General features: G+C 39.3%; 2 protein-coding genes across 2 annotated transcripts in view; one reads left to right on the forward strand and one right to left on the reverse strand.

Annotated features, from left to right (window-relative positions):
- Window positions 1-23,420, reverse strand: part of LOC146768621 (uncharacterized) — an 87,091-nt gene that overhangs the window by 2,896 nt on the left and 60,775 nt on the right. Inside the window, exon 1 of the mRNA XM_085571705.1 lies at window positions 1-23,420. This exon is cut by the window's right edge and continues 60,775 nt beyond it. The gene's annotated coding sequence lies outside the window, so the exon portion shown is untranslated.
- Window positions 20,705-23,420, forward strand: part of COL8A1 (collagen type VIII alpha 1 chain) — a 92,025-nt gene continuing 89,309 nt past the window's right edge. Inside the window, exon 1 of the mRNA XM_085571564.1 lies at window positions 20,705-20,729. The gene's annotated coding sequence lies outside the window, so the exon portion shown is untranslated. The remainder of the gene's footprint in view (window positions 20,730-23,420) is intronic.

Consider the following 23,420-nt stretch of genomic DNA (forward strand, 5'->3'; position numbering starts at 1 on the left):
CTTGATAACCAATCTTCTGCCATCACCGTGCTATCTAGCTGCCTGGGGACTCTCCTCATTTGATAATATTGCCAAACAGCAAGTAGCCACCTACCCGAGCTACTGCTGTGATGCTATATAAATGATCATTTATTTCCAGAAGTTCAACCTCCCAATCTATCCATGGGTATTCTTTCCACTACCGACATATTAGGCCACATTATTTTAGCTTTGTCACATTCAGTGCAAACTGGGGGTAATCAATTCCTTTACGGAACAAATGTAGGAATTTTGGCTTCTCTCCTTTTAAAAGACCTAGTGTGAATTGCATGCCAGTTGTACAGCTATAGTTTTAACCTGTCTCTTAAGGATGATGCCACCTCTGTTAAAAATTGCTCTTTGCCATACACTTTGTATGCTAGAACTAATTTAATTTAATAGAAGACTCTACTACTAAACAAATTTACAGAATACTCATTGAAAAGAAAATATGCATTGTTCTCAAAAGTGTGATGAACCATCTATCCAAGTTTGAGTACTTCATTAAACTGATTCTCTTACTAGCATTTCTGTTCTGCACTATGTGTATAGCTCTACCCTCAAGAAGTGCAAGTAAATGGTACAGATTTTGGAAAGGACGGGCTGCCTCAAACAATTCTTTCAAGCTCATAGCAAACCAATCTAGATATTTTGAGGCAAGAATGGAGTAAGAGTGCTAGAGCACTGGAGGGCCTTACTGAAAAAGTAGATTATTTTTAAAATGCAGATGGAAACTGAAAGTATTGATATCACTCCTGATGATAATAACATGACAACCTTTCCTGCCATGTGTCCACATTGAATTTACTGCCTGACAGTGTGCCATGAAATCCAGTTGGTTGTTTTCAAGTTTCCCATGGATTTTTTGGTAAAGTTTCATCTACTAAAAGTCTCATTAGGGAAATAACTGTTGCAATGATCAGAAACCCACAGGTCTCGGGACAGGGCAACCATGGGTGTGTATACAGATTGGGGAACGAGAGGCTGGAAAGCAGCCCTTGGAAAGGGGGTCCTGGTCAATGGAAAGTTGAAGCTGAGCCAGCAGTGCCCTGGAGCCAGCCCCATGTCCTAGGGCCATCAGGCCCAGCATCACAGCCGGGCAGGGGAGGGGATTGTCCCCTCTGCTCTGAGTTGGGGCAGCCTCACCTCCAGTGCTGGGGGCAGTTTTGGGTCCCACCATGTAAGAAGGATATAAACCTGTGAGAGAGCTTCCAGGGGAGGGTAATAAAGATGGTGAAGGGCCTTGAGGGGAAGCCGTACGAGGAGTGGCTGAGGTCACTTGGGCTGTTCAGCCTGGAGGGGACGGAGGGGAGTTTTGTCACAAGGAGATGTGCCAGGAAAGGAATTGGTCTCTTCTCTGTGGTGACCAGTGACAAGAATTGAGGAAATGGCCTGAAGCTGGGTCAGGAGAGGTTTAGGTTGGATATCAGGAACAGGTTCTTCACCCAGAGGCTGGTTGGACACTGGAACAGGCTCCCCAGGGAAGTGGTCACAGCACCAAGCCTGACAGAGCTCAGGAAGTGTTTGGACAACACTCTCAGGCACATAGTGTGATTCTTGTAATGCCCTTTGCAGGGACAGGAGTTGGTCTTTGATGATCCTTGTGAGTCCCTTCCAATTCAGGGAATGAATAATTCTGTGAAGTCTTTGCATACTGTTGTAACCTCATAGGATAATCTACCATATAATTTCATCATGATGGTGCTTTAATAATCATTAATATAGCTCTAATACTTTACATGGTCTATACCATGTTATACATTGGTATTTAAAACTTGTAAAGTGCTTTAAAATTCCCCAAAGGAAGGAACTAAAGAAAAATTTTAATTATTCTCTTCTAGAAGTATAAAGAAGTAAGGCTATCCTTGAGTCTGCAGTACAGTAGGATACGTGATCAGTGCATGCAACCCACAGAGTAGGGAATAGTATTGACTCACTTCTGAGAGCTGAAGTGGTGCTTAGCACCTGAAGCTTATGGTCAGGAGTTAAAACAACAAACAAAAAATATACCAACATAAAGCTAGTCCTTTACATTCAAACTTTTGTTCCCAAGACAATAAAAAATCAGAACTTGATCTCTTGAAGGTATTGAGTTTATAAAAGTATCCACTGATTGTAGAAGGGACCTACAGAAAGCTCAGCAATTTTGAGACAGCCGAGCAGGTTAATAGTCAAATAAGAATGTGGGTACCTATTTACTCTAATTTCTGAAAATCTCAAGCTAGATTTGTCTAAGTACAAAATAATCTGATTATTTAGATTCTAGCTGAGTAGAATTCCACTTTATGCATATCATTTAGTCAGTTGAAACATTACCAGGTGCCACAACTGAACTAATGACATTAATTTATTGCAGTAAGTTGTACCCTATTCCCATGTTATAATTGCTTTCTGTAGCCTTCCTAAAAGCACACCATAGTCTCTTCACAGCAGAAACTAATTTCTTAATGGGAACTGTAAAAATACTTTAAGTGCTGCAGAAATAACAAAATAACATTAATTCTTTTCCCAATTAGTTGCAATAATGTAGAAATGCCCTAGCCAACAGCAAATCAATACCTGTGAGAAATATTAGCAATTAAACCCGTCCTATTCAGCTTGACAATTCCAGGTCTCAGAGGCTACATAACCAGGGTTATGCAACTTCTTTTGCCATATAACATTGCCATCCAAGCTGATGGGTGCTTGATTGGTAAGCCTTTTTGTAAAAAGACAAGACTAAATAAAGTTGTATGCAACTTGCTATGTTCTGATCAATTCCCTCAGTACTGCTTTCTGTAAAATATCTTTTAACTTCTTAAGCAGTGACCAGTTTGGCCCTTTTGCGAAAGAAGTAGATATATCTCCACAAGCCCTGCTACAAACTTAACTCTCTAACTAAGATACTCATTCATTTTTCTACCTGGTCCTTCCCAGATTTTAAGTCAGGATGGACTGCTAGACTTTCCCTTAATTGCACACTACTGTTCTTTTCTTGCAGTTCTATCTTTCCAGCTTTCTCCACCCATTATATGTTCCAATATGACACAGGTTTTACTTATGTATTATGGAAAGTAATAGAGGCCCAGATGCCTCATGCAGGAAAATACATAAATAAATAGTGTATTTGAGATGGGTACAACTGTTTCACCTGCAGGAGCTGGTGTGTGGAATCTGTGCCATCCACTCTTCTGAGCTGGAAAGCAGTGAATGAGTTAAAATGAACAATTAATGATTTTACACAGAAACCACCAGGAATGCATATTCCTACTGGTCTGTCTTTTTGGCTACATTTGCCTTTTGAGAATACCAGTGGTGAAAATTGTTTAGAACTCCGACACAGTGAACAATAAAACTGCTCTAAACTGCTAAACTAAACTGCTAAAAAGTCAGTGTGTAGAACATGTTACAACTGCAGCAAGAAAAAGCTGTGCAGCTCAGCAAAACAGAAACTTAGGAGGGTTCCAGAACTGAGATCTAGTAGATGTTTGGAATATAAAGGAAGTTCAATCCTTGAGAAAACAGACAACTCCAAAGATCAAGGGGCTGATTCTTCATAGCTATCCCTCTTCAGAAAGGGAAACACTGACCTTTCTGATAAAGACTTTGCATTAGCATCCCACTGCCACAAAAATCCTCCCAAAAGATGAAGTGAGATTCAGAGATTCATATTTAGAAAAATAAATACAGTAGAAAAGCTTTCATTGCTTACAGATTTACAGAAAACAAAAAACTAAAACAAAACAAAAAAACAAACCAAAACAAAAAACCTCCAGCAAATAAATCCAACACTATTTTTCATGTATATGCCATCCAGCTTGCTTTTCCTCCCTCTCTGTCCCTAAAGAACAAAAACCTATTCTACAATGCCTTCTGAAGGCTGTCTGCCTGCTATCCTCACTGCCCACCTACCGTAGGGAGCAGCTCCTCCCACCTGCACATAAAAGCCAAGTGCATGCTACCAGCAGCAGATCAGAGCACTTTCTCAGTCCTCCGCTGTTTTGAGCCAGTGATCTTCTCTCCTTGGATCTTGTGTACTCAAGGTAAGATTACTGCTACTTTAGGTTTTTGTTCTAACCAGCTATTGTGAGGGAGTCTTAATGTGAACTAAGCACTGCCTCGCTGGGTGGTGCTGGCTCCCCCCTGCCTTTTTTTTTTTTTTTTTTTTTTTCAGATGTAGTGTCATCTGACATTTAAATTAGTAACAGTCTGTTGTTTTAGCAGAGAAATAAAAACAGATCTTGCTGGGAAACACTGTGGCTGGGAAAAGGTCTTCTCTTCCTTTCTGATGGATTTTGAAGAGACTAGTGTACCCCAACCGATTTTAATGATTTATTATCCCTCTTAATAGCCTCCTTTTCAGTTCAGTCAAGTTATGAAAAAAAAAATTCACTGTAAAGCTTCCTTAAATTCTGTTTGAGGAAAAAAATGCTTAGCATCAATTTAAGGAAGGAACTGGATTTTATTACTAATGCCATTTACTAGCCAGATTGAGGCAATCTTGGGACTGAAGTGCATCTTCACAGGTTTCATTGCCTTTAAAAAAGGTGTAATGGAACTTAAGCCCTCACAGAAGCACAGTAATAAGACCGATGGAATTCATTATTTTGTACCAAATATACTTAAAGTATATATTTTACAAGCAAAGTTCTGTTTCTTGGAAGAATAGACCTTGTGTCTCTGAAACTTTTGGATCAGCTTGTTTATATTTTTCTGCAGTTTTCCTAGACAGGCATTTCTAGCATTATGGGGAGGAATAGTTAAGAAGCCTCAGACACAGCTACTGAACAGTTAAAACATTTAAAAGTGGTTTCAAAACTATATTTGCATTCCCATCCATGCATCTGTCCATCCTCGCAGAGATTTCACATTGTGTGAGTCAGTGCACTTTTAACACACAGTCACCTGTTTAAAGAAATTCCATCACAGAAATCTTAATCCTACAATACCTCTCTCCAGTGCTCAGAGAGGAGGGAAAGCATGAGTTACCAGAAGCAGCAGTTAACACTGTCTGTAAATACAAAATACAATCTTCAGTTAAATAGTGTTATTTTCTTCTTAATGTCTAATTCTCTTTCTAAACTGAGTATTTTTTGGTCTTTCACAAATAGAAAATCTTTTCTAGGTAAGAATTATGTCCATATATAAATGTAATCACATTAACTGCAATATTTTAAGCTATAGCATGTATAACAGTAGAACTCTGCTCGAAGTACCCTTTTCTGATACTGTAGCTAAGATTTTTTCTTATTTTATATGCTATCTATTCTAACTGGTGGAAAAAGAAAAACACTGCCTTCAGCTATTTGCCTGCAAGACTACATAAGTATCTTTAAAAAAACTCAAACAACAAAAATCCAAAACCCAAATAAATTGAACTATTCAAAAACCAAAGTACAGTGCTTTCTATAGCAAATTTCCAGTAAAACTATTTTTGCATCCAGGTAATTAATATAAATTGCCCATAGAAGACAGGAAGAGAACCCAATGGTTTTCCTCATAACTGGCATTAACTCTGAGCTACAAAATTTTATTTCTTAGTTAGCATGTGATTTTTACAGCAAACCTCCCCATTCCAATAACATCCCTGTTGTAAAACAGAGATATATGATTTTAAGTTCAATGCATACAGAATTTAGGTCTACAGTGTGGGCAGTAAGGCCTCATTATTTTACTCTATCAGATAAATCAAATTTTTAAATTGAGAAAATTTCATGAAATAAATGTATTTGTCACAGGAAATGTATATGTAGCAAAATACCTTTTATTAAAGCCTGCTGTGAAATGTAATGTTTTGGCATTTGAAAAATGGATTGCAGGACATATTAAGAAAACTTTACTCAAATGAATGCATCTAATTTAGATCAGAATCTCCTCTGAGCAGTTTCTCTCAGGCTGAGTAGATAATTCATCTTAGCATCACTTTGCAGCAAGTGATGAAGGGAAACTGCACACCCACCAGGTCTCCAAAAGAACCCAGATGTCTAGGAATGCATTTACTGACCTCTGTGCTCATCTGAAACTCCGTTTTACAAGATCAAAGCACACTGATAATAAGATAAAAATACTAATTAAAGTAATGCTACAACCTGAATTAAGGAAAAAAAAAAAAAGGCAATCACTGGGAGAGCAAGGAATTCTGATTTTTTGAGTAATGATCATAACATTTGAAAAATAATAAAGGCAAAGAGACTATCTTAATTTTTTCAGCCAAAGACCAGTTAAGTGTTAAGCAGGGATGCTAACCCACTTCTCCTGGCAGTTATGCTTAAGTTTTTAAAGTGTTTATTTAGGGCAGTAATATCTACTTAAGCCACTAGTGTAACTCCCAGTGCTGTCTAAAGTGCTAGACTAGATACATAAAAACAGAGGATAAACATATCACTGTCTGCTTATCTATGCATAATTCTGCCACTACCACTGCTTGGGAGAAATTCTTACCTTCAGGAATTTATTTTCACACCTCTCTGTAGGGAGAGATTATGTTTTCCTCTGTCCCTGCTGTCACTAAATATATAAAATATTTTACTCATGGTCACAGTGAAAATTCATGGTAGAATGTCAGATTTAGCTCCTCTGGTTTCCAGGCCAGCACTAATCCCACACTTCATTTTGTATTTAGCCTTTTAAAGTCGACTCCTTTGTAGCTTCTCTGTCTTTGCGTGAGTCTTTAGGACTAAACAGCAGGGAGAGTTCCAGTGACAAATCTTGAGAGAGGTAATTTACTCCTAACACTTTCAAACTTCCTGTGAAATCCTTTACAAACCCATTAAAAGTATTTACAAGTAAATCATTCATGGAGGGTGTAAATAAACAATTAAACAAATAGCAAATGCTCATCTCTTTCTTGCACTCTGTGGTTAAAGGAGACCAGCCCAGTCTTGGCAGGCTGAGGAAGCAGAGGTCCACTGCCATGGCCCAGAAATGATGGGCAGCATCCGACTGTAAGAACTCAGTCTTGGTAATTCAGGAGCAGTAAAGAACTCAAAGAAAAGTTCATAGGGCTTAAGCAAAATTATTGAATTATCTTGTAGGGGACATAAAGAATAATCTTCCTTTCTTTTCTACATTCACTACCATATGCCCCTTCTATAAATATATAGGATATAATTTCATACCCATTAAAACAAACAAACAAGCAAGCAAACAAGCAAACAAAAATCAAAGCCCCAACCACCAGCTTTGTCCTATCCCCCTAGTTTTTATCCCTTAAGTTAATTTATTAGGGTACAGATTAATATTTGCTCCTGCAGCCTTGCAAATACTGCATTTTAAAAAAAACTCAAAACCAACAAAACGAAAACCAACCAAACAAAAAACCACACCTCACCCAAGACATTTCGGTGCTCAATTTCCAGTTATTACCCTAGCAATAAGGCATTGTCTCATACTCTTTTAACTTAAAAATTACTACTAAGCATGCATTGTTCATAAAGTAGTGAACATGTGAAAGGTAGCTGGAGGACTAGAAAAGGAACCATTAATGGTCGTCTCACTATCTGCCACAGAAGACAATTTTTATATATCTATGTGTATGTCTGCATGGCAGAATTTTCTGCCCACTTATTCTGTCTCTTGCTATGTAGATCAGGGGAGGTAAGATTTAGTTTTATCTCTTAAGCTTAAATATATCCCTATACTTTCCCTTACTTCTTTTGCCTTCCTGCTATTGTAGGCTGTGGGTTCCTTCCTTCTACAGGGAGATAATTTACACTAACATCATATTTCTAAAAGAGCAATAGTTCAATGGAGGTAATGTAGTGAGGAGCAAGACAAGACAAAAACATTAGAGGTGGTGTGTTCTGCCTGTTAAAAAAAACAGCCAACAGCTGTACTTAACTGTACAAAAATTCTTTATTTTTGCCACTTATCCTTTCTAGAGTTTTGTGTAGCTGTTGTTGCCTTTTCTGTGGCTTTCTCTCTGCAAACAGAAATCCCAGAAAATGTTGTGGGTCTATATATATGTTCAAAAAGATAATAACTCCTGGTTCTCAAGCCTTTCTTTGGGTCTTGAGCAATAACTATGCCTATTCCCTGTAGTCACCAGTAAACATCTATGCTTGCTCTCCCTTCACTCCTGAAATGTTGGATGTGTTTCTCTAATTGTCTTGTATAATGCAGTTAATGTCTCATAATTGCACTGCAGGGAGTTAATACCACTATGAAGTTTTGGGACATCTTTAGGTAATTAAAACTTCATGCAAGTCCATATTTTATAGCAAAAGCAAGACAAGTTTGTCACTTATGAATGGTAGATGAAACTGTTCAGGGGTGACATTACACAGACCCTTTTCAGAAGGGAGTGAGAATCAATGGCCTCTCTTGCTTATAAAAAACACATAAAGCAGCCCTATGAGAATGTTTATCAGTTCCCTCTGCTGGCTACAAAGGCCGGGCCAGATGAGCAGCTGTGTTTGCGGAGGCAAAGGTCTGAGGTTCTATTCCCAGCGCTGTGAGCCTGTGGTGAACTGATGACTGTGCTGTCTGTGCATGTCTGTGGACATCGTTCTTTTTTGGGGTCTCATCAACAACCACACTGAGTTCAACATGAAGGCACCCAAAAATAATATGGACTGCCTGGTAGGTAAGAAACTTTGGATTTGGGAAACACGCTAGCAGCTAAGCCATTTATAATTCTGCACAGCTAGGGCATTCTTCTGTTCTGCATCTTACACACACCTTGCTTTTTCCACGTCTTCAAGACAGATGTGTGTGCGTGCTCATTACACTCATTTTAGAGACATCTGGGCAGTTAGCACAAATATTCTTGGCAATCCTGGAGTGTAACACTTCAAAATGTCAGCTTCTGAGAACTTCACATTCTGGAGAAACCGGTCATACAAGTTATGCAGCCACTTTGAAATAAAGCTGAGATTAAAAAAATGTACTGCAAACTTAAGAAATTTTTTTTTGTTTTAAAAAAATATCCACAGCACTAAAAATCACAAACTCCTGGATCAGCTATGCCAGTTTACTTCAGCTCCTAGGAATCTATCATTGCAGCATATAGGATACATAAAACCTATCCCATTAAAGGGAGAAAAAGGCAAAACTAGCAGCTTGATATAGTAGATATAAAAGGTATATTAAAAGCTAGAACTTTGAAACATCTGCAGCATATGTTTCCTGCTAACTAAGAAAGCAACCATCCTCCTCCACACTGCTGCTTTCTTCACTCTGAAAGTAAGAGGTTGACAGTAGCACACTGTGGATTTGCATAGGGAACTCCAACCAAAGCATTTGACCATTTTTGCAACAGAAAATTCTGGAGAGTAGCAACAACATGTGTATGTAATACATATTTTCTGGAATGGAGATGCTTACTTTGCCTCTCACTTGACATAGTTTTCAAAGAGATAGAATGGATGGTGGCACAGCCCCAGGGACACATAAACCAATCATCAATTCACCACTAAAGAAATCTAGCAGTTAAGTCTCCTTATGCCAGTACATAACTCACCTCTGTTCTGCCCTTCCATTCCTCCCACCATGAGTGGAGTTCCAGTGAAGGCACAGTATCAGAAGAGTCTTTATGTAGCTTGGAGACCAGAAATTCTCTTTCAGCTTGCCTTAAAGAATAGCAGCAACAACAACAACAACAAGAAAAATGGCTCAGATATTTCCTAGTACTCCTTTTTAAATAAAGTAGGTGATCTTAGTTGAACTCTCAGTTGATGGATATTAATGTAAAACACATAGCTGGGACCCTTGTTGGCAAATCTCAGCAAAAAGTCAAGAGGTAGTTGCTTTAGGTCAAAGCTGAGCAGTAAAAGCAGGTGTGTGAGGAAAGTCTATGTTGCCAGCACTGATAGATCTGCCATTTGCAATATAGATGAACAGCAAATGAGAAAAGAGTAGTTAAGGAGATGTATCTCACAAGCACTAGCATTCACACAAAACATATTTTAGAAAATGAAGGGGAAAAAAAAAAACCAACATTCAGTCCTTATTTCCTTTTAGTTAGGGGCTTGAATTAAATTTACCATAGTAGCACGTCACATTGTTTGCTGCAGAAAAATGCAAAGCTTAGGCCTTTAGGAATAAGTCTCTTGTGATTTACTGATTCCAAAAATGTCAGTGCTTGTCAAAGTGTTTTTGAAATAAAACCAAAACCATGTTAATAAAATGAACTTTCCAAGACAATGCTGGCCAAAACTGATTCTTAGATTTCTTTTCAGTAATAAACTGCCTCTGTGGTTGCTGAGTTGATAGGGAAAAGGATTTAAAGAATCAAAGCCATGTTCTGGTTAACTCAGGGTAAAAAAAAAAAGAAATAAAAGCCACCACTGAAACAGAACACAAGGCCTACAGTGAATGGACAGACTTTTGCTGAAGGTGGGCAGAGCTCAGCAAAATCCACCTATGCTTTTAAAACTGGCTGCAGTCATTACTAGGCCCTAACTGAAGATATTCCAGGACTGCAACATTCATTGTAGGTATACCTTGTGATATGCTACTGTAGGTTACTGGACAAGCCTCAGTACTTTAATATGTAATCACAGGCTGAATGTTAGTTGAGAAGAGCTACCCTGCCTATTTATTAAGTAGCAAATCCCTAATTGAATTAACAACTGGAAGGCTTCTGTCCCATCTTAGCTTAGCCTTATGGATTAATAGCTCAAAAAATAAGCTGCAGTGAAGGCTGAAGGTGTTCATGATGAGCTGAATTCCTGCTGTGTACACAAGCTGCAGAGCCAGGCAGTGAGAGCTCCAGACTGTTCTGCTGTGTGTTCCTATAGGTGCAGATGCAGCAGCAGTTCCTGCCTTCCATGGGAATAAAGTGGTGCCATAGTTGGACATTCTGTGTCTGTTCCAGGAATTCCTACTCTGCTCCAGTTCAGCCACCTTACCTAAATGTAGGATGTCTGTGCAGTACAGTCCAAGCTCTGCCACTGCAAGGATTTTTTTTTTAGTTTTTTTTTTTTAGTGTTTGGTTTGGTTTGTTTGTTTTGTTTGGGTTTTTTTTTTAGTTTTTATGCTTAGGAACTCTGAGAGATTATTATTATCTTTTGGATATCTGAGCATAATTTATTACATCAGGAAACGTGGAAGACATTTCAGGATTGTTCCCTAAGCTTGCATTACTATTCTCAGCTGAAAACACTGTTCATACAGAAAACTGTATGTTTAACATTCAGTCATCATACTTGAGTAAAGAGCAATTTACAGGAGTAAGTTTTTTTTGGTTTTTTTTTTTAATGCAGTGGTATAGAATTAGCAGATGGCTTTTAAACAGTAGTTTAAAGGAAATTATTCATCTCAGGTATGTTTTGTAATGTCACCTTCATTCCACTTTGATTTTAGATGTTCTTAAGCAACTAGCTGCAAATACTCAGTGTTTAAAAACCAAGCAGTGGTGGTTAATTCTGGCCTATGATTCTTATGGAATATTTCTATTCCACAGTCAGGACAAGATAGCTCTTCAATTCAAATTTCAAGCACAAAAACTGCCTTTCACTGCGTTCAGAATTCCCTTACAATGAATATTTTATTTTTCTAAATACCCTATTTTCAGCATCACATCTCTTACTTCTATGCTAAACACTGTCAAGAGCTCAATACAAAAGGACTGACAAGCAAAATAAATTAAATTTGTGACTGTTCAAAGGCATTTTCTTTGCTACATGTGCTTCGAACTTTTTACTAACTCCTTATCTCATGAAAATAAGTGTTTCAAAAATAAGTAAACAGAAACCTATTATATTTTCAATGCTCCACTTGTCAAGCATGTTTCAAGAGCTTGGATTGTAGCTTGATGGACATTCACAACAAACACACAGCCTTATCCTTCAAAACAATGACCACAGCTGAGACCAAGAGCTGCTCCTGCAATTCCCCCCAAAGCTGAAGGAAACTGAGGAAGTAACATGGCACTTTCTGGGGGCACTCAGCATCACAGACCTCAGCTCAGGGTGCAGCAGCACTTCCTTCCTCGCTTCTCCTTCTCTCCACCAGACATGATGAAGAGAAATATTTTTGCTCTCTCAACTGATTATAAGTTGAGAGGGCTTCAGGAAAACATGAAATGTTGTACTTAGTGTCCAAAACCTATCAAGATAGCAGGAGTCTGTGTCTGTATTCTATGCATTCTGCATTCTTTGTGTCCACTAGCAGTGGGCATCCTTCTTCCCAAGCTTTGTTGACCTCACCCCAGGTCTAAGATGACAGAAGCATGTGAAGGCCTAAACCTTAGCATCAAGGCCTAAACCTTAACCTTAATTCTACCAACAAGCAATTAGTTTTTCTACCCCCTGGCCATTACTTAGAGCTTGCTTGTTAGCTGCTCTCTGTTTTGTTGATTAGGCTTAAAAGTATAAAAAAATCAAACATTAAAGAACATCGTTTCTTAAGAAAATTTTACATATTCCACTCTTTGCAACAAGCGAATTGCATTTAGTGACGATTGAGTTGAAATGGTGTTGCAGTCTGCTCTGAAACAAAACCAAACCACAGGGCATCCTGAGGTCTCCACCCTGCATCATGGCCATTACCTGCCTGTAGCACGGTCCTGAGGAAAGGTGCCATGGCCTGGTGGGGTGGTGACAGCTCACCCTCACCAGGCTGTGGTGACATCTCACCCTCACTGGGCTGTGGTGACAGCTCACCGTCACCAGGCTCTGGTGAGGGCAGGGCCAGCCTAAGCATGGCTGTGGCTTGGGACCCCTGTCAGTCAGGCTGGGCCCCCTCACCCTGGAGCACCTCTCAGTTCCTGTGGTGGTTGTGGTTCCCTCACACTCCAATGTCAGCACCATTTCTGTGCAGGGGCAGTCAGACAACTTATTTACAACCTGCGCCTTCCATTCCCAAAGGAGAGGCAAGGGTTGAGGAGAGCAGAAACTCCCTACAGCCCAGTCAACTAAGAAGCATTTATGGAAACACAATGCATTTGAGGTTTCTTGGGTTTTGGAGATAACAGCCCCAGGGCTTTGCTTCTGCGTGCCAGCCCTTGGTGCCCCTTGGAGAAGGATCTGGGCAGCATTAGCTCACACAGATGCCGACAGTGCTGGAAGGTCAAAAATGAAGGGAGCTGTGCTGCGGGGGCTCCACTCTCAGCTGGAAAGAAAATGTCACATCATGTTAGGGAAGGCTGCTCAGAAAGAGAAGGAAGGCTGCTCCAGCACACAGTACAGGAGGTTCAGGACCTTTCAGATTTCCACATCTGGAGGCAAAACTGAAGTTGCTGAAAGTTAAAAAAAAAAAAAAAAAGTTTTTGAATCTTAAAATCCATAAACCTAGCTGCAAAAGATACTACTGTATCTAGTATAGGAGTACTGTATCTAGTATAAGAGTAACCAGTCCTGTAGAGCTAAAATTCTAAACCCTCGGAACTCCCCCAAAAAATACCAAACACTTGGCTGGGATGTGAGGAAAGAAAATGATAAAACTACTGTATTGAATAGGCAGAGAGTTCAGAAGGCAAACAGCTGAATTGAACAGCTTCATAATTTCTTTACAATGTATTCTCCTGGTTCTTTATTCAGCACCCCCTAGCATGGTGAAGTCCTGACTCATAATCAAGGGTTTGAGACAAACAAAAAGCAGCAGCTCCTGAACTCCAAACCTTGTAAATTGTACACAGAGAAAAGCTGACTTCTGGACTCCTGCTCCAGTCACTTTAACATAGTCCTGTTTACACAGATGATTGGTATGTCTGGAAAGACACTATGCTACAAATGCTTCACCTCCCTTTCCTGGCCTTCAGAAGCATCCAAGAACCTCACACACAGCAAGTTAATAAATTTATCTTTACAAGCACTCTGGCAACATCACTCTCATTTTAGAGGAAATTGAGGCACAGAGAAAGTTCCTGGTGTAGCATTTCAAGAGATTGCTCCTGGTCAGATTCTCAAGTGTCTTCCCATCATGATGGGAGCTAGATGGAGAGTTTGGTTCCCATCTGGGCACCTCAATGAGAACCAGATTTTCACAAGTAATCAGCACCCAGTAGCTCTCACAGCAACACTTGCAGACAGATTTTCTAAGAAGTTCCTTTGATCATCTGGCCACTGCCTCAGTGGAGGCAGAAAGCTTTTGAAAAATCTGATACCATTTGTGGGTGCTGAGTACTTCTCAAAATTCTTCCTTAAGCGACCTGGCCAAGGATGCAGACTAAAATCTGAGCAGAACCATTTTGCCTAATCCCTGGGCCAGTGATTAAACCACAAGTGTATTCTTCCATCCTCAGCAGGGAAAGAATAGAAACTAGTTGGGGCAGCAATCAAAATGCCAAAGAGCTGCCAGTATCCGTGCCTGCCAAGAATAATGCCCGGATACTTGTGGGCAAACCAGACAGCCACATTTTGGTACTTTCTTGAGAAATAATTATTTCTAGTAGCAGTGCCAGTGTCTGGCAACCTGGTTTATGCTCTTTCCAGATGTACCTCTTTCTTTCTGGGCTAAAACCTTTGTGAACATACCCCCATAACAGGCACACCCTCCCCACTCTTCAGAAAAAACAGCAGCTATCCAAACACTGTCCTGTCTCCATTATTCTTAGAGAGCCAGGCACGCCTGGGCAAGACAACACTATTTTGTGTAGCAATATTAAGAAGCAGTGATCATGTCAGTGAAGATTCTTGTTTTCATTTAATATTTCATTCATTTTTGAACATAAGCAATCACTTAAAAGCAGAGGCAGAAACACATGCTATTCTTGGCCGGACTTTACTTCTGTGGGAAGCAGCAGCCTCCTTAAAGCAGTCTCTGTACACTGTATGATTTAGCTACATTTATGATTGTCCTGAACCTCAAGCAAGGACCTGAGTACCTGAAAGTGTAAATGTGTGCAAAATCTTCAAGCCCCAGCATGGATCCTCTATTGTGGCAAGCACATTTCTCTCTCTCTCTCAGGATTTTTCATAGAGGTGAGAGAGAGAGAGAGAGAGAGAGAGAGAGAGGGAGAGAGAGAGAGAGAGAGAGAGAGAGAGAGAGAGAGAGAAATGTACTTGCCACATTCTATTTTATGACCTGTTTGTGTGGGCTCCATTTGCAAATCACAGTTTCCAAAGCCATGAGCTAAAGGCTGCCGCGCTCCCGCCCCAAATCCCTTTTCTCTCAGCCCCGGCTAGCTCTTGTGGGGCGAGGGCGGGCGATGGAGGCACCCTCCGCCGCTCCCAGCTGGGGTTTGGAGAGTGCCTTTGTGGGTTCCGGGCAGCGCTAGCAAGCCTCGCGGTGGTAAATGAAGAGCGGATCCTGCTGGGGGCTAAGTCCGAGTTTATTGTAGCCCAGCGGGGCCAAATATCCTAGAACGGTGCCAGCCAACAGGAACAAGCACAAGGTGCTTGCACTGGCTTATAAACTGTAACGACCAATGGGGATAGGGATAGGGGGTGGCTCCGGGATGGGGGGATATGATGGAGTCCAATGGGGGAAAGATATGGGGGGAGCCCCAGGTCCTCGCCCAATCACCCGGTGCCCTGAGTAGAAGCTTCTGGATGGATGGGAAGGGGCACTGAGTGATAGACAAGGCACCCGGGGGGGGGTAAAATGCCTCTTTCAGGGTGATGGATAGATACTGGGAAGGCGGGAAGGGAGGACAAGGCGGGAAAACTGGGGATAAACCAAGTTGCACACGGGGGTACAAAGGAATAAACCAATACATAATACAGGGATAATAAAACATACAAATAACGCAACTCCACATCAGGCTAACTTAAAACTTCTTCAAACTGATTGTATTCATTCAGCTGCCAATTGAGATGCTGCTCTCTGTGTTGTTCAGCAGCAGCTTGTTGGACTGTCTATCACAGGACTCCATGTCAGAATCCAGCTTTAATTAAATGTTCTGTTTTGCCTCTGTCCCCATCTTTCAGACTACCTTCCAAGTAAGTATCTGGCCAGTCTGGCAATATGAAGATAAGGCACCCGTCACTAGTATGCTTTAAGGGAGCACAGATATCACATGGTAACTATTGAATGAAAATGTTTACAGAAAATAGTTTTGTAAAACAGCTCAGACTAAGCTGTTGCTGAATGGTTGAGCTCAAGCTTCAGGCTGTATAAGCCAAAAAACACAGCTGTATATTTTCTAGCTGCAGCTAAAACCAGCAAAGTGTACTGGAAAAACCTTTTTGGGGGTGAGGGGGAGGGAGCTACTCTCCTAACAGAGGATTACATCTAGAAGCAAGTGTGAATATTTTTCTGCTCTGCTGGTTCTGTACCTGCAATAGCACACCACATAAGTGATGATTGTGGTTTGCACTTTGATTGTTGAATGGCTGCTTTCACTTGATTTTGACATCTGCTGCAGTAATTATTGTAGCAACTCTTGTCGGAAGCTGGACTTCAGAGCACTGCCCCTACAGCCACAGCTTTACAAACAGAAAAAGTAAGGCAGGAAGGGATGAGCTCATGAAGCACATTTATGCAGGCAGTTAACAGCACACGCTTTGATGGAGGTTGTAACCTAAAATGTTAGGGGAAATAAATATATTGGGGAAACTTGGTTTATGATTAGTTGCATTATGGGCCTTACGGTTTTGTTAGTAAATTCATCACAACTTTTCACTTCTTCCATCCTGCAGATTTTTGTTTATTTTAAATTCTCTTATCCAAGAGAAACCAAGGCATTTCATTGTAAAAGCTGGGGTCAACTAGGGTGCAGGTCAAGATGTCTGTCTTGGGTGTCACCTCCTGTAAACTCAAAATCTAGCAACAGTCCAAAGAAAGGTCTTAGTTCAGAGAGCAGTGAGGTAATTAGGACACACCTTGCTGGTGAAGGACTGGGAGATGTGATGCTGGAGCAGAGGTATCAGAAAGAACCCGTGAAAAGGGCTGGCAGGTTTGATAGTCCAGCCTGATATGCCTTTGGAACAAGAGCAAACAGGAATTCCAGTGGTGACAGGAAGGATGCTGACAGTAAGCAAGGTTGATATGCAAAAGATGGACCCTTCTGTGCAATTGACTTACTCTGGAGTCTAGGTCTTGGGAGAGTAGGGCTGTTCCATTTTGCTTTTCAAGCTATATAGATCAGCACTGACTTTTTGTCCTGGTCTTAAATGTAATTTGTGGCTTACATCTTTTGTATTAACAAGGTAACACAAAGACTTAAAGGTAGGATAATCAACTCCAGATAATCAGTCTCATTATGAGATTATGTTACTCTGGGAAGTCTGTGTTTCTGTCAAAATTTGTCAAGAAATGCATTCCAAGAATTGGGAGATACTTCCTTTTACTACTAATGCTTGCATTTCCACTAGGAAGCTATAGTTTTGAATCTACATATTCTGTGAAAATGTTTTGCTTATAAATTCCTGCTTATTCCTTCAGGAAATAATTGGAACTACTCACTAAATATAATCACTTAGAATTAGAAGAAAATTCACTGTCGGGAGAGAACAGTCAGCATTTCTGAAATAATTCTTTGCTCTATGCCCATGCAAATAATCACTTGAAATCACTGCCTGACACATATCTTGTAAGAATCCAAGTCCCATTTTTAACCCAGACAAGAGAAAACTGTACTTCAGGAAACTACACAAGGCAGCCTCCCTAAACTGAGTAGTTTTCCAGTCTTTACAGATTCACTCATGACAAAGCAAAACAGCCTCCTGACTGAATTTACACAGCTAAATGAATAACTTTTAAAGTGTTTAAAGTGTCATTATGAAAGTAAAAATATGTGATGTGCTGTATATCATCTCTACAAAACCAGAAGTAGTTATATTATAAATAAACAGAGTTTGTTTGGTATTAGGGACATAGGAAATTCCATTCAAGAACAGACAAATGGCAACATCTTGTCTGGTATCCTGCATCTGGCACAGGCCTATAACAGATGCTTAAAATACTTGGCTGCCCTGGTCCCATAGTCTCCCCTGTTCCACCTCCCACCAATGTTATAAATCACAGTTTTCCTAACCTCTGGTGGAAGTCCCTGCCCTGCTAACTTGCATAACATGGGAGGTGGAAGCAAGGGCCAAGGGAATACATTTGCCCTCTGTGATCCTTACTGCACTATTTGGTACCAAGTTTGCCCAAACTGTGGTTCTGACTGGTGCAGAACTTGTAAGGCATTGCTGCCTGTGTTGCCCACGTAGCCAAAGAAAGCAGCTCATAGGTGAGGACTGTGCTTGGCTCCAGGGAAAGGTGGGGAGCAAACCCCTTCGCACCCTTGTTTGCACACAGGAGGCCAGCACAGCTACCATGGGCCTGGTACTATCAGCTGCCGTCATTCTGTCAATTATAGAATATTTTATATTATAGGCACTGCCTCCTAATTGCACCCTACTGCTTAATGATATTTATATCCTGGTGTTGCTTTCTGGGTAACTTTGAAAGTTTAACACATGATGACTAAAAATTCAATTAGTTTATTATTTATCAAGCAGAGTTCACTTTTGTCCTTATTCCAAAGGTTATCAAAACGTGGTTCATCTACCCAGTGGGCCATTTCATGCAGGTTCCCGTCTTTAGGTGACTGGTGCTTCTAGCCATTGTCTCCAGTGTGACATGCCTGTATCCAACAAAACTGACTGTGACATTCTCCCTTACTAGAAATGTTACTTGCCACAGATGATCTCCTTCATAACCAACATTAAATTCAATGGTACAGTTCATTAAAGGCCTCTAAAACAGACAAATGAAAAATCAAAACATTCATATTTAAAAAGTTAAAATTTTTAAAAACCTATATATTAATTGCATTAAAGCCTCTCTGTATTCCCATGCAAAATATAATAGTATTTTAAAAAGGCTAAAGAGAACTTATGACTATAGATAATGCAACCAGCTAGGGAGAAAAAAAATGCATTTGAAGGAATAAAATTGTGCCCCTCAGTTTGGACATATTGTCTCTACAGTTGCCAAACACTGCTTATAGAGACTGGCCTAATAAATTTTTACATCCTAATAAAGAAAAACTGAATTAGCATGGTGTGCAAGGGTGCAAGGACTGTTTAATATAGTTTGATATGTCAGTTTTCTCCATGCTCAAGAATTCTCTGATTTTGGTTCCATTCAATTGAATATAATATTCAGTGTCAAGGTCTGAATCTAGAGCAGACCTTTGATCTAGCTACCCCAAATTTTGTATCCACTAAGGACAAGATTTGGCCACATCTTCTTGAAGGAGTGGACATTTTAAAGCTGTGACAGTACCCAGGAGAAGTCTGCATCCTCTAGCATATATTCCAAATCAATATTACATTCAATGAGGCTCAGTATTAACAGCAGCTCTGTGACTTTCTGTACTTCTTTCCTGTTTCACAAGAGCAATGACTTTCAGAATATTCGTCTTATTCCAGTCAGGAACAGTTGTAGAGGTTTTCAAGGCAGACAAATGAGTCAGGCACTAGTTCCAAATAAATAAAAATGGTGTTCCAAGTTTCCTAGACAGCTTTGAAAACTACATACAGAAATTCACTGCTTAATCTATTATGTTCTACATCTCACATTTAAAAGGACACAAAATCACTTGCATTTTATTCCAGATATAGGTTGTTTTGTCCACAGCAGTCCACAGCAATCTCATTTTGTCTCTGCTGTTAACATACATGCTGGCCACCTTGCTCATGCCATTTCTAAGAACACAAGTAGCACTCTTCAGAGCAAAGAGAAACTGCTGGGGTTCCCAGACTGCCATGGATATCCTAAATAATAGTGAACCAAATTTCCTAATGTCTGTGATTGCATTTGCCCGTTTGTTTAACAAGGATGTTAATATTTTGGTTTTTGAGGAGAAATGTTGTAAACTTCAATTAATATATCCATTACAAAAAGGTCATGAATTACAGCTTTAACTGTGCAGTAAAACAGAACATCTGTGTGAATAAATAATTATAAGGAGATATATAAAACTATAAAAATAACTTCTTTACTGCAAGTCTTGCCTTAACAAGAAACATAACTTCTTCCCTCAAGAAATCTGAATACACTGACTCATGTCTTTGTTTAAGTGGCATGGTAAATTTGTTCTTTTATAACATGTAGTAGTTTAGCTTTGAACTTTTGAGTTTTGGAAAAGGCAGAGTGGAAAAATGTTTTCATAGGAGAGGAGTGCACATTCCAGAGCTGTCGACTGTTACTTGTTTATGAGGCAGGGGGAATACTACTTTGGTTTAGGCTTTGGTTGATGCAATTTGTTGTCTGGTATTTTGTGATAAACCAGAGCTTCAACTGTACACTGAAGTAGTTCAATTTTCTCTCTCATCTTTCCAGCTTTTGCTTGTTCAGGATTCTGACCAAGCTTGAAACTGACTGCTGTTGAGGAGAGAAAAATTAGTTGTGTATTACTAGAAAGGATGATCCTTTGTAATATGCAAAATAGTCCAGTGAGAAAATAACACATAGTTTTTGGTGAATTATAGAGCTGCACCAAAACATATTGGAGGAACGCAGATGATACTACTTGTGAAAACAGAGCAAACCAAAATGTGAGCCATTCATGGTGCCTTTGTAACCTGAGTAACAGTTTTAAACACAATTTTCCTGGGCTGTTTCATGTTTATTTCATGTATTAATGTCTGATTGTATCAAAAATTTTAAAATAAGAAAATAAAATAAACTCTCAGTAGCTTATTCATTCAAGTAAAGTAAAAAATATCTTTTTGCTCTCCTGCCTTTTTGAAGGCTATTAACATACATTCTTTCTTCTTCCTCGTTCTAGACAAGAAAATGCAGATTGTCAGGATTCTTCAAATTTGATACTCAGCACTGTTTTGATCTCTTCATTACTGGATGTGGAGTCTGGATATCAGAATTGGTATAAGGAAGTACTCTCCTATTAAACTGAGGTAATTTTCTGACAATAAGTGAAAAAGTCTAATGCTGAAACAATGCAATTAACATGCCTAAGTTCCATTTCCTAAGAAAAATTATTGCCATCAAAAAGGATTTATCTTGTCAAAAATCTTCAGAGACAAGAGGTAGACACTACGTGAGAATGCTAACCTCTAGCCAGAGATGAGAACTTCTCCATTCACAATGCCAGAAAATGTCAGGGTATTCTAAGAGAGGGAGGCTTTGCTGTGGACATTATCTTTTTTTCAGACAGAAACTGAGATCAGTTTCTACTTATTGCGATAGGCATCCCTGCAGTGGCCTGTTTCATAAACATGACTCACTCAGCAGGGAAGGTGCCTTTCTGAAAGCCCACCAGTCACTGGTCAGCAGTGTCACCTTTCCCCTGGAGAAGGGAACTGCTCACAGCACAGAGGTGATGTAGGCACAGTACAGGAACATGCAGCTGAGGATGCACACAGGAAGGCGCTCAGCTGCAGAATTGTAGTAAAAAAGTACAACCTAAGCAGGTGGCTCTGAGGCTTGCCCAAAAGCATGCAGAGATATAATTAACTTCAGAACCAAGTCATGTAAAAAAGATTTTCGAAAGTATCTCTTCCTTTCCTGGCACACCAGTAATAAAGATACCAGTAATAAAGATGTCAGTTTTGTGTCTATTGCCCTTATAGCATTGCACAACATTCTTGGTATGTCAGCGTGAATCCTAAAGGGGTTAAAATCATCACTCCAGACAAAAAGAAATAAAATGCAGAGCTAGGGGCACAGGAAGATCAGTGAGAGGATAGATATATTCTTATATCTAACAAAGCTGCTGCAGGCTCCACGTTTGCTTTCAAAGTAAAGGAATTCCATTACAAAACAGTAATCAAAATGGAATATAGTTCTTTGAGGTCACTGAAAGCCTGTATGTTAAACAAATGATACTACAATTTTATTTTTTTTCCAAGGCTTCATATTCCTTATATATTTTCAACAATTTTTGTCCTATCTGTCTCCTAAACCAGAACTTTGGACTGCTGAAAAATTGTTTGCTTAAAGCCAGAACTCTGATTTCAATACCTTTCTGTTATTAATATTCCTTAAGTTACATTTCAGCTTCCAATCAAGGTTTGCTGCACCAGTTTCTCTTTTGATGTGAGTCCACTGTACAGTACCTTGGATCTCAGCTAGAATGCACACCATGTCATATGAATAGTAAAAAACAATATAGCTCAACTTCCCCAAAGTAGGTGAATCAGAAGTTTTAAGGATAATTAAAACCATATTTTTACCAGCAAGCAGAGCCAGTAAGTAATTGAAGCTATACAAATACATTCATATCCACATTGCACTTCATTAGAAAAAGAATCTCGCACCCAGAATACAAAAATTCAGAATATTGAATAACTGTGGAACCAAAAAATGGAAGAATATGGTGGTCTTTGCATGAGAAGTGCATCGTAAAACGGATCCAATAAAACAAGGTGATTCTTTAGACTTTGTATAAACTTTTTTATGTCTTTCTTAGGAGACTTTGGAAAACTTGAAGGACTTTTTACAGAGTAGTATTACTTACAGAAGAATTTATTACTTGTATTGTTTAGGTGAAACTTAGTTATGTATGAATTGATTTACAAATACATGCAAGTATGGAAGTGCATGTATATTTTCTGGAAAGCCTGTACTGAATATTTAAGACCACCTGATAGTCTGTGTTAATGTCAATAGATAGGTGCCAGTCAATTTGATATTTTATGTCAGCAGGTTATTCTACATGTGATAATACGTCTGTGTAAATGCAACAGTATGTGTCTTATAGACGTTGTTTACATGCAGTTCTCAACAGGACTTGTGTCTAGACCAAATCTGAATTTAGACTGCTGTCACTGAGAGCAGAATCTATGATTTTGTACAGTTTCATGTTTATTTTTATTTTAAATACTGGCTTTCTTTTCACTGCTAACTACAAAGGCTGATTTATCAATATAAGTGGAAGTTACCCAAATAGCAGCCAACATAGAACAAAGTCAATAGCAGCAATTCATGGCCTTGTTTAGTTTGTTGTGGTTTTTTTAATGCTCAGAGCCCATACAGGCAAGAAACTATTTCCCATACTGGGGATGGAAATACTGCTAACCCCTTTAAGAATACAAAGCTAAGAAATTAAATTTAAATGATTTAGTAAAAACAAAACACTTTCCTCATTTCAAAAAGGTAGCACTGCCCAATTCAGCCAACTTGTGGCTACCTGCAAAAGGGAATAATTTGATCACCTATGCCTGAAATCACACATTTTTAAATTGTTCTAACCACAGTGTAGGCACAGCTTAACTGAATGATTTCACCATCCAGAGTTATTTCCCACATTCCTTTGTTGCTCCACTAATATAAAAAAAATTCAGGAACTGGAAAGTCATATGATCCATAAAAAAGAGAATATTGTGGTTTTAAAGAAAAATATTTATTACCAAGTAAGCTTTTTTGATTTATTAAATGATAGCTTCCCATCATAGTATTTTTTGATATGGTGTTTGAAACCACAATGATTGTACAAATCCAGCGCCTTATTTGTTTAAAGGCACTCACTTGTGTTTTTCTTAATAGAAATATCAGTTCATGACAATGCCAGGTTCATAGAAGTTTGTCCAGGAATAAATTATTGAAAAAATATTTTTTTCCTAAAGTGTCCATTAAGCCAGGGCAGG

The sequence above is a fragment of the Lonchura striata genome, chromosome 1 (genome assembly GCF_050655825.1).
Source record: "Lonchura striata isolate lonStrDom1 chromosome 1, ASM5065582v1, whole genome shotgun sequence".
Taxonomy (NCBI): domain Eukaryota; kingdom Metazoa; phylum Chordata; class Aves; order Passeriformes; family Estrildidae; genus Lonchura; species Lonchura striata.